Raw genomic sequence first — 12483 nt, forward strand, 5'->3', positions numbered from 1 at the left:
CTCGACCTCGAAGCAACTCGGGGGCTTGGACCAAGATCGGGCTCGAACTGAAATCGAGCTTAAACCAAAGCAGGCGTCTTCCAACAAGATCGAGCTCACAGACAAGAACCGTTGCAATCCCTCTAGAAAGAATCTTGGCATAAATCACGGAAAAGCTGGCTCATCATGGATCTCCCACTGAAGGTTATTTTATTATGCTTGGAGCCAATTCCCTCCAATATAAAAGGGGCTTGGCTACCACCTCTGAAAGCAGGGGTTTTTTCCAAAGTCATACATTGTAACACAAAGCAACATATTTCTGGAGAGTAAAGCATCTCTTTTTTAGTCTTCTTAGATTGATTTCATCTTGTGAAATTCTAAGACTCATTTGTAACTGATAATCTTGTCTGTCTTGTATTTTCTCCAAATCTAAATTCATATTGATATTTATCATTATATTTTTTTTGTATCAAATTATACCACATATCCTTGGAACTACGTATAAATTCAACTATATCCATTTTTCGGGTAAACATCCATGTATTTATCTTATGTACAATTTTGTACTAGCTAATAGGACATTCCCACTTGGTAACATAGTATGCAATCCTAGATGCATTCCTATTTGTATAAAATCAAGACACAATTTCAGAATACAAGGAAGAAGATCCTTCAAATCATTTTTAATCTTTTCAATATCATATGACATAGCACTCAACCTGTCGTATTATATGCGGTATTTATATTCGTAATATGTAAAAGTGGCTTACAGTCCTATTCATAATACACTAAAGCCACACAGTTTTGCGGTCAGCTCAATATTCACTATTCTATTTTGTCTTGGTACTTCATTTTATTTCTCAAGTACCCTTCCGCATTGACTCAATAGATAGTCATTCTAAAAACAAATAATAAATCTTTCTTCCTTTTATTTTTCTTTTTTTTCTTCTATTGAACCCGTGAAGATCAAACTGAAATGATTGGGAAGATAATGAAATAAATTAACTACAAGATTCGAATACGAAAGGAATGACAAAAAATGTCTAATAAGTCGCACAGAAAAGAAGTACAACGTATGTTACCAAGAATTGCTATTCTCAATACCACTAATGCGAATAACCCAATACTTAAAGTGATTAGCGATACACTGTTGTATAATGCCTCAAGAGTGACGATCAAGTATACAAGAGAGAAAAAGTAAGAAAAAAGATGATTTGAAGTGGGTAAGAAAATAGCGTAGTGTTGGAAAAAAAATGTTAATTGAATTTAAAAAGAATAGTGTTTGTGAATAAAATGGCTTTGACCATTATGTAACAGAAGATAGGTTCGTGAATAGAATGATTGTGACTATTAATGAAAGAGTATGAAGCATTGGCTTAGGATTATTTGAAAGGTCAGTTATGAGGCTAACTAACATCTCAAATACTATCCAACAATTTTGGAATTTCCTCATCGATTTTCTTATAGAGTAGAAGGCTTTACAATATTAAATTAGAGGTTTAGCAACATAAACTCCGGATAAGTATTTCCTCAAGACACCCACGCCGGTAACACATTCATGACTGTATGCTCGAATATCTTTCACATCCTCAATTATCATCTTCCTCCTTAATGCATGCTTTTGCTTCTCCTCCTTTATCAATTATTTTTCTTCTTTTCCATTTGAGAGAAATAAGATGTCTTCTCAACATTATAGTTCTTTTACTTTTAGCCATTGGCAGCAAATAGTAATAATTTTCGGGCCAGCTAGTGTACAATCATTCAATTGAGTATATGTTATCTTATGCAGCACAAGTATCGAATACATACTATCCACAACAAATTTGGTAATTAAAAAAAATCACCTTATGTTAGTGTCTCACTCTTTAAACTCATTCGGTATATTTGTATACGGTTAAAATAGGACTTGCCCGATTTTGCCATTTAATCGAGACCAAGGAATCACGTCGAGGGTCGGTCTCGTAACAGATCAGGTCAGAACACGAAGATAAAGTATCAAGCTCGAGAATCGAGGTGCTCGTCGTGATCGAGGCCAACAGCGATCGAGACCATTTATGACAAACTTCGAGAGAAGCGCAATAACGGAAAGGTGAGATATCTGTAACCGGTCGAAGATCATGGCGAAAATCCCGGAATGGATCAAATCAAGGACGATTGTTTAGGTTAATCATGGGATTTACTTCTGTAAATTAGAATTATATCATAATTAGGACTCCTCTACTATATAAAAAGGAGTCCCCACTATTTGTAGACACCTTGCATTGCCTCAGATTAAAGCAATACAATATTCTCTCTTTAATTCACATTCTCTTGTTTATCAGCTTACTGCATTTTAACTGTTCTTGCATAACTAGCTCGAGTGTATTCAAGCTCGAGGGCTCTATCCAAACGCTAGTTTGCTTTATATTATTATCAATTTCTATCACTTATCTTTACATTTATTAATTTGTATTAGGTGAAATCACATATCCTTAAAATCACATTATAAGTTTAATTGTTATCCAGTTTTTAAGGTAAACAGTTTGGCGCCCCCATGGGGCTAAGGATAATAGTAATTGCTTAGTATTAACCATCATAACACACATAACATTTACGCTTGTTCTCATAAGTGTTTTTGATTTTAGGAATCAACATGTCGAACTCTCAAGCAGTGCCCACTCACACAGACACCGGCCTTGGTCTTCATGGAGAGAACGAGCACATAGTCGCCCCGGGAAACGGAGTACCTCCAATCAATCCCGATGGACCACAGGCCGTAGATCCAGTCGATGTCAGTTCTCGTGTCGCCATTCAACTCACGGGTTGATCAAATACCGGGAGCACCCCCCGATTCTGAAGGGTTTGAATTCGAAGAAGTTCGTACAGAAACCTTTCCCACCAAGTACGGCTCCGAAGCCTATTCCGAAGAAATTTCGCATGCCAGAAATTCCCAAGTACAATGGAACCACTGATCCTAATAAGCATGTCACTTCTTATATATGCGCAATAAAAGGAAATTACTTAGAAGATGATGAAATTGAATCTGTTCTGTTGAAAAAATTTGGAGAAACTTTATCGAAGGGGGAAATGATATGGTACCACAATTTGCCGCCCAATTCCATCGATTCCTTCGCCATGCTTGATGATTCGTTCATAAAGGCACACGCCAGAGCAATAAAGGTCGCGACTAGGAAATCAGACCTCTTCTAAGTGAGACAAAAGGACAATGAAATGATAATGGAATTCGTATCTCGATTCCAGATGGAATGCATGGACCTACCCCCGGTCACCGATGATTGGGCTATCCAAGACTTCACTCAAGGGTTGAACGAACGGAGTTCGATAGCGTCATGGCAACTTAAATAGAATTTGATTGAATATCCAGCTATGACCTGGGCTGATGTGCATAATAGATGCCAGTCAAAGATCAGAGTCGAGGATGATTAGTTAGGAGCCCCTTCCGGTTCCATTTATCCAAATATATCCGAAGGCAGGATTCAAAGAGACATCGATAGAGAGCCCCGATCAAACAGAGATCGGTACTAACCATACAACGCATATCGTAGAAATAGTGGATCGGGACGTAACCCCGTTCGAAATGATCAAAGGAATGATTGAGGTCAAAACTCCTGAGGGATGATGAGTAAGAGTGGTTTCGATAAACATGTCGAGCCTAGAAGCGCCACGATTATCAGAGTACAACTTCTGCATGGATGCGTCGGGTATTGTATCAGCCATTGGACGAATCAAGGATACTAGGTGGCCCAGACCCCTACAGAACGACCCAGCTCAAACATACCCTAATCAAATGTGCAAATACTATGGAATCCATGGTCACAGAACCGAAGACTGCAGGCAGTTAAGGGAGGAGGTTGCTCGTTTATTCAATGAGGGTCACCTTCTAGAGTTCCTGAGTGACCTAGCTAAAAATTATTTCAGAGATAGGGATGCAAACAGAAAAACGAATAGGAAGAACTGCAGCACGTGATCCATATGATCGTTGGTGGGGTCGATATTCCCCAAGGCACGATATTCAAATGCACCATGTGACAATCACAAGGGAGAAGCGTACCCGGGACTACTTACCAGAGGATACCTTATCTTTTAACGATGAGGATGTGGAAAGGATCGAACAGCCTCACAACGACGCACTGGTAATATCTATCCTTATGAATAAAATTCAAGTTAAACATGTGTTAATTAATCCAGGTAGCTCGGCAAATATTATCCGATCGAAGGTCGTAGAGCAACTCGGCCTCCAGGATCAAATCGTGCCTACAGTTCGGGTGCTCAACAGTTTCAACATGGCAAGTGAAACCACCAAAGGGGAAATCATGTTGCCAGTAAACGTGGCGGAACTATCCAGGAAACAAAGTTCCATGTAATCGAAGGTGATATGAGATACAACGCTGCTCGTGAGATCTTGGATCCATAATATGAGGGCGATTCCTTCACCTCCCGTGAAGCAATGGGCCTCATCGAAGATACTCGATGCATCACCCAGATTGGAAGTATCTTCGACTACTGTGAAGCAACCGTGGAAAAGGTCCTCCCCTTCATGGGCCATTCCCACATCGGGGCTCTCCATGGCCTGGGCTTCATGAATTTGCCCCTCGGAAAATATGGGGAGGGGGGACGAATTGTCAATATTTATTGCCCCAAGCGAGTCACTTGGGGAGTTCTCTTCGTTTTGAATGGCCTCAGAACTGGCCCTTTCAGGTACGTCCACCGGTTGCCCATCACGACGGGAGGCATCTTCGGCCTCCAATGACTCGGGGACTTTGCTCGGGCCATCTTCCAAGATCCCCTTGGTCCGAGGCTAAACCTCTTCAGTCATCACCGGCTCAACGGCCTTTGGGACCTCGACGCTCCTCTTTCGAGCCACCAGCTCGAAGGCGACATCTTCATTCTCCTCTTCATCTCGTAGCTGCTGAACTACATTTGCAGGCAGGGCGGCGGTATCTTTCTTCGACTTGCGAGCCTTGATCTTCTTGGGCTTTGGAGTATCGGAGGATGAGACCATCTTCCTCTTCTTATCCTTAGCTGGCTTCGGAGCCTTCTCCTTCTCCCCAGACGGGGGCCTCATGATAGCGTTGTCTCCGAGATCTGTATGAAAAGAAATCAAGTAGAAATAAAAAAGAGACATTTCGGAAGAGAGCGTTAAACACATGAAAGGAAACTTACCATGATTTTTGGCATCCATTGGCCCCTTGCTAAATCACTCCACGAGCGCTCGACATACAAAGAAGTCGATGCCAATTTTTGAACCCAGCCCTCAAGGTTCGGAATTGCACCAGGCACCCAAGGACTGCTGCATCATAGGAAGGAATATCGATGAGAAAAAGCAAAAGGAACGAAACAGTAAATGGGGGCCAAGGGCGGAGTTTGTACTTACACTTCATGTTCCACTCTTCGGGGAATGGCATCTTCTCGGCCAGAATTATGTCGGAAGTCCTCAATCGGACAAACCGACCCATCCATCCTCGGTCCTTATCCTCATCTATGCTCGAGAACAGCACCTTGGTGACCCGACACTGAAGCCTTATTAATTTGCCTCTATAGGGACGGGGGTTGTATAGTCTAATGAGATGGTCGAGGGTAAAAGACATCTCCTCTACTTTGCTCACGAAGAATCAAAGCAAAATGACATTGCGCCAGAAAGAAGGATGGATCTTGCCTAGGGTTATTTGGTATTGGCGACAGAAATCAACGATAACGGGGTCGACGGGACCCGGTGTAAAAGGGTAAGTATAAATACTTAAGAACCCTTTCACGTAAGTGGTGATGTCCTCTTCGGGGGTCTGAATCACCACCTCTTTGCCTTCCCAATGGCAATCTTTCTTCACCTTCTTAAGGTCGCCCTCAGTTATCGAGCATATATATCTCGACACTGGCTCACATCGGCCAAGGACCAACGAGGGTTTCTCAACCTTGAAATCGGAAGAAAGATCACACACCCTGTGAATACACTCCTCGATGCGTGGCTCCACCGGTGTCTTGTCGTCGGCCGGCCGGGATGAAGAAGCTTTCTCCTTTTGAGGAACAGTTTTTGATATTTTTTCCATTTTTATATGGATTCAGGGAAAGAAAAAGATGAGATTTGTAGTTTTGAAAAAAGGATGGTAACGAGGCCTAGAAATTGTGCAAGGACGGAGAGGCTTGATAAGATGTGAAGAACTTTGAAGATTTGCAGAAAGACTTGAAAAACTTAGAAGGATTTTGAAGATTAGTGCAAGAAAAATTCAAAGTAAAGCTTAAAGAAGTGAGAAGAAGACCTATTTAAGGATTCACGGTGACGGTTCAAAGGTACTAGTGGACGACCGCCAACTGACACTCATTAATGATCTTGGAAACCGTACCTACGCGACGCTTTGGTCGTTTCTGTCGCTTACGTCACAAGGGTGACGTCATAACTGGTCGAGGTATAAAATCGAAGGCTCAGTTCGTTTCTTTTCATTACACTCCAAGAAACGAGGGGACTATCTATATACGGTTAAAATAGGGCTTGCCCTATTTTGCCATTTAATCAAGACCAGGGAATCACGTCGAGGGTCAGTCTCGTAACGGATCAGGTCAGAACACGAAGATAAAGTATCAAGCTCGAGAATCGAGGTACTCGTCGTGATCGAGGCCAACAACGATCGGGACCATTTATGACAGACTTCGAGCGAAGCACAATAACGGAAAGGTGAGATATCCGTAACCGGTCGAAGATCATGGCGAAAATCCTGGAACGAATCAAATCAAGGGCGATTGTTTAGGCTAATCATGGGATTTACTTCTGTAAATTAGAATTATACCATAATTAGGACTCCTCTACTATATAAAGAGGAGTCCCCATCATTTGTAGACACCTTACATTGACTCAGATTAAAGCAATACAATATTCTCGCTTTAATTCACATTCTCTTGTTTATCAGCTTGCTGCATTTTTAACTGTTCTTGCATAACTAGCTCGAGGGTATTCATGCTCGAGGGCTCTATCCAAACGCCGGTTTGCTTTATATTATTATCAATTTCCATCACTTATCTTTACGTTTATTAATTGGTATTAAGTGAAATCACATATCCTTATAACCACATTGTACGTTTAATTGTTATCCAGTTTTTAGGGTAAACAATATTCTTCTCTTCCTCTTGAAGGTAGATATCTCCCCCAAGTGCAATCAAGCATGGGGCGCATGGCATAGTCAGCTATATTCTGGAGAAAGGGGAAATCCAATTTTGTACTTGCTTAAGGATTAAATCGTTCAAATTTCAAGTCCCATTTTGGTTTATGTTTAAAAGAAAATTAGTTTTGGTGCACCAAAATCAAAATATATATGAGAGAAATCGATATATAGTATTCAAAACAAAAATAAGTACACGGTTGAAGACAAGGTTGGGCAGCTTATTATAAAGCATCATTCCTACTCTCGTACCCCCATAAGTTATTGCTTTATCAGTACAAAAGACTTCATACCATATAAGGGGATTAAAACTTTTCTTGGAACCTGATTGAAAGATCTGATATCAACAGAAACTGGGAAGCGAGTGCATTTTTTGTTCTTTCCTTTTCACTTGAATATAATATCAACGATAGTGTGAGTCAGGATCACAAAGAAGTGAAGCTTTCTTCTATTTGGTAGTGGAAGCAGAAAAAAGAAGACATGGAATACGATCTCAAGAATTGTGTAGAGCCTAGTAGGAAGTAATTAAATCCTCCTTTAATCCGCCTTACGTTACACAAATATGGATTAGACGAACCCCAATGCAGATACTTAATATGGAACCAAAAGAGATAAGGTGTAACTATAGAGTTTAAGTTATGTATACTTACAAATAAAAAAGAAAAAGTTATTCTATCACTGTAATTTAGCTAGAAATAATATGTCATTATCTTATTATTTATGTTATCATATCAAGAATTGCTACGAAGAAATATATGTTATTGTTAGTCAACTTAACTTTATCGAGTAAAAATTCACCACACTGTTAGTACACAGATGATCTCGTAGTTATATTAGAAACCTTCATTAATTAATGGTATACCCGAACCTAGTAGTTTTGATTCAAATTATGTATTTGCCTTAAAAATTTTCATTAAATATGTACAAATTTTTAATTTAGAACCCAATAACTTAAAATGATTAGAATTTCGAATCCATAAGCTTGAAATCCTGGCTTCGCCTCTGACGGTATATACCACTTGAAATTAGTCCATGAATCATAATAAGAAGAGAGATGGACGAGTAATCGAGTATATAAAATATGAAATGTGAAAGACAAAGAGTGGTGTTTTTACTTTTATTCTTTCATTATGCTTTAATTTCTTTCAATATGCTAAACATTATCAGCTTAGCTTCAACTTTTAAAATATACAGCGATTATTGTAATAATTAGTTCTCGATGGAGCACATGATCTTCAAAAAAAGTTACCAGAAATGGCAAGAGAAAATATTAATTCTTACTTTTGCTTCCTAGGGGAATAAAAAGTGTACAATTTGGGTAAAGTTGCATATTAGTTGGGGTAAAGTTGCCTATTATTTTGGCAGTTAAGATTTTATAATAAGTGTTTAGTGTGATAGCAACGCCATAAAAATCTTCACTCTTTTAAGATAGGGTTGTTCTCACTATAACAAGGAATAGTATGTAGCAAACACGAGTTTCTAGCAGTTGCATATTTTCAAGAAAGAAAGAAAGAAAAGACAAAATTATTTTTCTTCTAAAACAAACTAAACATTCTGGTAGAGGTTCAATCATCAATGGCTATGATATTTAAAGATATTCAAAAGCGTGATGTTATATCTTCAAATTTCTCCAAGCTACTTTGGTTATGAGTTGGGAGGTTTACTAATGAATTGAAGTAGTTGAATGATGAGGGAGTTTTGACCAACTTGGAGAGAGAAGAACATCATAACCGGATGAGAAAATATGGGTCCAACCGTCCAAGTAAAAAGATGACAAGATAAGGTGACAAGGAATACGAAGTTATTCTTACTCTTCACTAAAAGAAAATATACATCTATGAATTTGTGGATAGCACTTGATTTAAATTGCATTAGGTCTTGTTGTATAAGATTTGTTTTTCGCTGGCCTGAACCTTTTCTTTTTCTTATAAAATAAGTTGTGTCTATAGTTAATTCCAGGTGTTTCTTGTGAACGCAGATGACACAACATGCAACCCTTCAAATTACCTTTCAGGTAAATGTGGAAGAACCACAAGAGTTGGCGTACTTGTTGGAGGTAATTCTCAGCTCGTTTTAAGTTATATACACTAAGCAGTATAGAGTCTTGGAATTTATAAATCCTTTCCCTTTCCTTTTATTTTAGTTCCGACGATACAACTCACTTTAGATTGAAAACCAATTTTTTCTAGGTATTGCAGCAGGTGCTTCATTAATGGTTAGTGTTGGCCTAATATGCTGCTTTATTTGACGAAGATTGAATTTCCAAAACAAAAACAGAAGAAACCGCGAGTTATATGAAACTACAGGGATAACTATCCCGGTTTATCCATACAAAGAAATGGAAAAAGCAACCTATTTCTTCTCAGAGAAACGAAGACTACGAAATGGGGCTTATGGCACAGTTTATTCAAGAAAACTTCAAAGTGACAAATGTGTAGCTATTGTAAATGCCTAATTTTTGCCCTTTCTTTTTCTTCTTTTATGTTTATAATGTGTATGTGTAGGTTTTAGGAGTTGATTATAGTTTAATTAAGAAGGGAATAAGACTTTGGGCTAAGTTGCATTTTTACTCAGAATGGGCCAAAAATCAAACCAAATCAGTGGCCCAATGGTACTGACCCAGTCCGGATGAGGCTGGCCCTGGGGGTAAGCTAAACGGCGCAGTTTCAGGGTGAAACTATGTCGTTTCATTTAATGAATTTGAGAACAAATCTCATCCGTTCAATCCCACTCGATCCAAAGGCCACCATTCAATCTCCCTTCTAGTATTTAAAATCCTAATTACCCCATCTTTGCCCCCATTTTGCCCTAGTTTCTTCTCTTCTCCTTCTCTCTTCTCTCTCTCTCGTCCCTCAGACCTCTCCGCCACCCCCACAGTGGCTTAACCGGTCGAAAATCGCCACCACCGGCCGACCACCTCCAAACCCCATAGACCTTACACCAATCTTCTCTTCTCTTCATCCTCTACCCATATCCAAACCCCAAATCCCTGAAATCACCCTCAATCTTACCAAATCTACCCCTAAATCAAAAAACTCTAGCCGCCGCCACCTCAAATTTCGGCGAGATATAACTTTCACACCCCGTAATACATACATAAACTAATATATCTCGTCAAGATCTATCCTCTCCTACCCATTTTACCCGAAAAATCCAACTTCCGTCGCTGCTAACCTCTGTACTGCCTCCCTTGAACCACCCCAGACCTCCGGGCATTCTTCCTTGCTGCATTCATACTGGCCTCAAGTGAGGTTTTGTTGTCGATTTCAGTGAAACTAGTCTCCAATTCTCCAGAGTCATGGTTTCAATGAAAATCAACAATAGAAGCTTGCTCGAGCCGTACCATTGTCCCGTTGCCTAATCGTCCCTACGCCACCACTATTCGGATACTCAAATTGGGTAAACTCGAACCCTAATCGTTTCCTCCATGTTTCTGATTTTCTGTCTCGTACTGTTTGATTGTAGTTTTTGTTATAGTGTAAAATTCGTTATTTCGCTTATGTTCGTAGTCATTTAGTGTAATCACTTGATTATTAGTTTGATTAGTAGTTGTTTATCTATTGGTTATTAGGGCTATTTAGCTTATTAATGTATTGAGTTTCTGTTTATTTAAGTGTATTATTTAGTCATAATTGTTTTAATGAAATAATTAGTTAGTATGTGATATATTAAGCTGATGGTTTCAATTAGTTAGTTTGGATAATACACTTGTTTTGTTTGATTTTTAGCTATTAGGTTTCGAGTTTTCCTTAGTTGATTTATAGTTCAATTTCGTCTAGTTATGTGTTTTTCTATTTTAGTTTTGTTTGAATGACATTGTTGGTGCTGATGTTGTTAAAATCTGAATGATAGATGAGTTTAATCATAAAATAGGCTACTTTAGTAGCCTACTTTTACTAGTAGGGTGGCTGAAAGGACCCCTTTCCTCCTTGCTTCTGCCATAACAGGTTTCATGCAGTCCTTTCACCTTTTGCCTACTCAAGGGCTGGCTCTTTCCTCACTTTACACACACTATCACAGTAGAAATCAGTTTTTACACGAAGTATAAAATACACAACTTTAAGAATAAAAGATAGCAGCTGAACATATCTAATAGTAAGCTGAAAATTCCGAGCTTAGTGAGTGTTTCTTAGAGTGAAAAACTTGTGAAAAAAAGAGGGGTCTTGTAAGCATTTTCTGGAGTTACTAGTTGCTAGTTTCAAACTGCTTTGCTGTGTATTTTTGGTTCATTTTCTTGGGTTCAAAAATCTGCTGGTTGTTGGCTGTCTTTTGCTTAGTTGCTGCTCATTTAATTGTTCTGCTGTCCAATTATTGATCTGGAAAGAGTTGACTTTGCTGAATTTTTTCTTCTTTCTGCTGTCCAGGTAACTTTCAGACCATGTAAACTCCTAAAATCAAGTGTGGAATGAAAGATATTGATGTTTGGGAAACATTAGTAGTTTCATTCGTTTATTGTAATTCATTTTTACATGCTCTTGAATGTTGTAACATTATGACTATACGTTAGTAACTAAACTGTGACAAGCATCTTTAATCTTGTATCAATATTTTGGATATAATTTCATTTGGCCATCATTTGCCTGGTTGTGTGAAAGGAGCATGTATTAAACTTTGAGCTCATGCAAGTAATGTCTAGCCTTGAGTTATTTTTTTATATTTAGTTTTATGTTTGTCCCTTTGTTTTTGCAAAGTTAAACTCTTTTATTGATTAAAGTCCAAATAACCTTTACTTACTTCCTCAAAAGGGTTACTTTAGCAAGGTGGTTAAGCTGTAAATAGAAAGTGATTGTCTCTGCAAACTTACTTTATAAATAATTGGCTATGGATTGCAAATGACAAGATAGGGCCAGGTCTGTAATGTGGCTATAAAAGGCCACGTCTGCAGAATTGAAGTCCAAGAGCACATGGGTCTCTTGGATTTTGTCTTGGATATGGGCCCGTTGGTTTTATCAGCCCAATAGTGGGCTGCCTCATTTTAATTCCACCACAAGCCCAACATTTATTAGTTTTAAATAATGTAAGTTAGTCAAATAATCTTCCTACACTAGTGTCATCTTTTAAACTAGTAATTGTAATAACTGTAAAGCCATTTCAATTAGCCATATACTACTCATTTTGAATATGTAAATATTTTTCTTAAGTTGGAAAATGAACAATCAATCTACAAAAAATAAAAAATGCTTTTCTTCTTTGACTAATTCCATAACATAGTCTCTAAAGTTAGTCAATTCGTTTTTTAGGAGAACAATAGTAATAGTCTAGTAAAGTTTCAAAAAAAAGCGACAGATTTTTCCTTAAATATGGATGTCACTTTTTTAGTCCACTAAATAAATTCAATAAAATTAGATGCTTTATT

General features: G+C 38.4%; 1 long non-coding RNA gene across 1 annotated transcript; it reads left to right on the plus strand.

Annotated features, from left to right (window-relative positions):
• Positions 1-9933: 9933 nt before the first annotated feature.
• On the plus strand, positions 9934-11781 carry LOC107797714 (uncharacterized). Its single transcript, XR_001650746.2, has 2 exons — positions 9934-10526; positions 11492-11781. It is a non-coding gene; the product is annotated as an uncharacterized LOC107797714 (long non-coding RNA).
• Positions 11782-12483: the final 702 nt, after the last annotated feature.

This window comes from Nicotiana tabacum, chromosome 24, assembly GCF_000715075.1.
Source record: "Nicotiana tabacum cultivar K326 chromosome 24, ASM71507v2, whole genome shotgun sequence".
In the NCBI taxonomy this organism is placed as follows: Eukaryota; Viridiplantae; Streptophyta; class Magnoliopsida; order Solanales; family Solanaceae; genus Nicotiana; species Nicotiana tabacum.